The sequence below is a fragment of the Anoplophora glabripennis genome, unplaced genomic scaffold (assembly GCF_000390285.2).
Source record: "Anoplophora glabripennis isolate ALB-LARVAE unplaced genomic scaffold, Agla_2.0 scaffold14, whole genome shotgun sequence".
NCBI classification, from domain to species: Eukaryota; Metazoa; Arthropoda; class Insecta; order Coleoptera; family Cerambycidae; genus Anoplophora; species Anoplophora glabripennis.
Genome location: NW_019416352.1, coordinates 296,773 through 300,259, shown reverse-complemented (window position 1 = coordinate 300,259; position 3,487 = coordinate 296,773).

Below are 3,487 nucleotides of genomic sequence, written 5' to 3'. Positions count from 1 at the left end.
TTTTTTTAATCTGGATTGCAAAATTATTATGCAAAATCTATCGAACCGATTTTGATGAAATTTGGTGTGATGATTCTACATAACATGAAGTTTTCTTGAGCCAAGTATAAAGGTAGTACACCCAATTTAAATACACCAAAAAAATTCCCTAAAAAGTATTGTTTTTTAACCCCATTTTTGTGATTTTTTCGATTTTTACCATAATAATCATGATTCATTCGATTTGTAACCAGTCATGTATTGTAAAAAATTTAATTACAAACATTTTTTCCTCTTCCATTTTCGCCTAAAATCAACTCTTAAAAAGATACATAATTAAATAGGAAGAAAAATATGACATTTTTCCAATTTTTTTAACATATTGTGCCGCCAAAAGTTCAGCCCACGTTTTTTTTATGCGCATAGAAAAATTTTCATTTCTAGTGATATTTGAAAGCCAAAAAGCCAAAAATCTTCGTGGATATACGATTCACCCAAACCAAACAGATACCGCCTGGTCTATAAATAAACTATTAATACGATAAGTGGATTTTACCGTAGAAGTGGAAGTTGCTATGGATAAAGGGAAAAGCGATTTCCAATTATAAATGCATATTTTATGAACAAATAAATAGAAATATTTGATGAACATTACATGTTGTGCCGTTTACTAATTGTCACATTTTTCTCAAAATTATTTGACTGCTCCATTTCAGTCACCGGAGGCTCAATATTATCTGACTGATCCATTGAAACAGCATGATGCGACGTACTACTAGAACCTGTCATTTCATTTTTGTTACTTGAACTGTCAGCAATATAACTTTCTGCAATTGTGGCTGATTTCCACCCACCATGTCTCTTGATTGCTAATAGATCAACTCTTGTATTAGCCAGTAACGTTGCCGATGTTCTTCGGAATGAATAGCCTGTATATGTTTCAGGATGTTCGGTGGAGCGTTGCGCTATGAAAATAACATCACGCTGTTGTACTATCTAGCACTTTCCGTGCACCTAACCCCCTACACTATAGGTCCCATAGCGAGCGCGCGTGATAGAAAGTATTTTATCTTTAACCAAAAGGATGAACAATAAATGTCCAAAAATAGAGCCTTTACGAATTTATTCGGTTTGATATTATTTCAGTAAATTAAAATCTGTTATTAAGGTAATTTCCTGTTAAATCATTCTCTTAAACTCAAATAATTCAATTTTTTTAATAAGACTTTATTTTGGATGCTATTTTTGGCATGTCTTTGTTTCTCAGTTCAATCATATCTTGACAATATAATCATGAAACTATCGATAATATTCCACATCACAGCGGAAGGAGTAGATAAATCCCCACATCTTATTTTCCAATTGCCATCGTGGCAAAGAAAATGTGAAGTGCATTCGACAATTTAGATATAATCCTCACTACAGCCGGCACACAAGCACAGGCAGAGAGCGGGGTGGCAAGACAATCCGCCTTTCGATAGAGACGAGGAAGACAAACTCCATCGGATACACATCCTCTGTTTACCTTCGTGCCGTCGTGTAGCGAATACTTTTTATCCCCGGCGTCGTCGTCTTCATGTTTTCGTATTAAAACTAAGCCTCCTTCTATTGGTTTAGCCGGGAGGAAAGTGCCTCATCGCCTTGAGTGAGTGAGCAACCTTTTTTGGATTTGATCTACGTGCCGCTTCCCGTAGTCAGGCTCTCAGGAACTTTTGAGCGCGGAATTATTTGTATCTCGCACACTTAACGGGTGAAATTGATAATAAACAAAACTCCAGTCTAAATCTTTGTTTGGGTAGGGATGTGTCTGGATTCGGAGGAAATTGCTAGGGGGAACCCAACTGTGTAACTGATTCTTGCTTCAGGTTGTATAACGCAGGGACTTAAGAATACCTACGTCGCTTTAAGGTTTATTTAAATATGCAGGGTATTTGACGCATGGAAAAAATGTAAATATTAAAAATATACTTTGAATAGAACTTATATGTACAGAGAATTTTGCGAAATATTTTTTGGTAGCAGATACCTACTCCAAAAACTGTATTAATAAAAATACTCATCAAAACTTATAATTTCATAAACTTTGTTTGAAAATGTTCATATATTTACATAAAAAGTTTGAAAGTTATTTTGAAAATGTTTACAAATTTTACATAAATTATATTGGAGTGCTAAAAAAAATTAAATACAGATATATTATTACACAAATATCAAAGGAGGATAGTAATTAAATTTAGAAAACAGTCAGGGAAAATGTCTAAAAAGGATTAATTCGTTCAAAATGCCAGTCTGTATGAAAGAGCCTCATCAAATTCAACAGAACATCTAATAAAATGGAAATAAAATTCTAATAAAGTCTAGAAATAAAGTAAGATAAATAATGATGAATACTTCTATTGAATAAAAAGAGATTTTAATTTAAGAAAGGCATAGATATGTAACAGATGACTTAGTCAAAAATGCTGGTAGTCCATTTCTTTCTCCTTTTTTAAAGCATGCCTTGATGGAAGGCGATTATCTACTATCTTTTTAAATAAAACAAAACGATATAAATTTTTGTATTTGATACTATACAGTTACTGTTACTTTCTTAGTATAAATGTATTTTGCATATTTTATCTCGTAAATTTTTCATAAAAATCATGCTTTTCGATACTGTTGGATTTACAAGACAAAGAAGATAATATACAAACTGTTTCATTAAAAAAATAACAGTCGCCTGCCACTAATGGTCCAATTAAATGGTCCTTTAAATCGCAATTTTAGTCAGATTGCCTGAATTTTTGATACAAGTTATTTTGAGGTATAATATAATCCCAATAAGTGACAGTAATTTGTTTTCCATCCCCGGCCAGGGGTGAAAAAAGATAAAATAAAGGGAAAAGAGATGAGCTAGAAAAAAAGTCTCTTATAAAAGTTGTTGAGCATAAAATTCCATATAAAAATGGTCTATTGACTTTTTCTTTTACTATTAAAATTAACAGAGTTAGGAAGACGAGAAATTAAGAGATAAGAAATTTAAAAATCATAGCAAGCAGGAAAATGAATGAAAAACTACCTTTTCAGACAATAGACATATTTTTTAATTTTTGATAAAAAGTTATAACAATTTAAATTTTTCAATCGTTAATTTTTATGATTTAACATTAAAACAATTTTTTCTATGCCATTCGACTGATTATTTGAAATAATGAAAAGTTGCTTTCGAAATTTTATTTTACGACAAATATAAAAAAATCACGTTCGCTTTGTGAAATTGTTATAACTTTTTTAATAAAAATTTAAAAATATGTATATTTCTCTGTAAAAAAACAACTCTACAACTTTTATAAGAAACTTTTTTCTCTCTAGCCTCTTACCTCTTTTGAGTTATCTTGAAAAACCCCTTTATTTTATTTGTTTTCATCCCTGGCCGAGGGTTGAAAAAAAATTACTGTCACTTATTGTTATTATATATCTCAAACTAACTTATATAAAAAATTCAGGCAAGTTGACCAAAATTGCTATT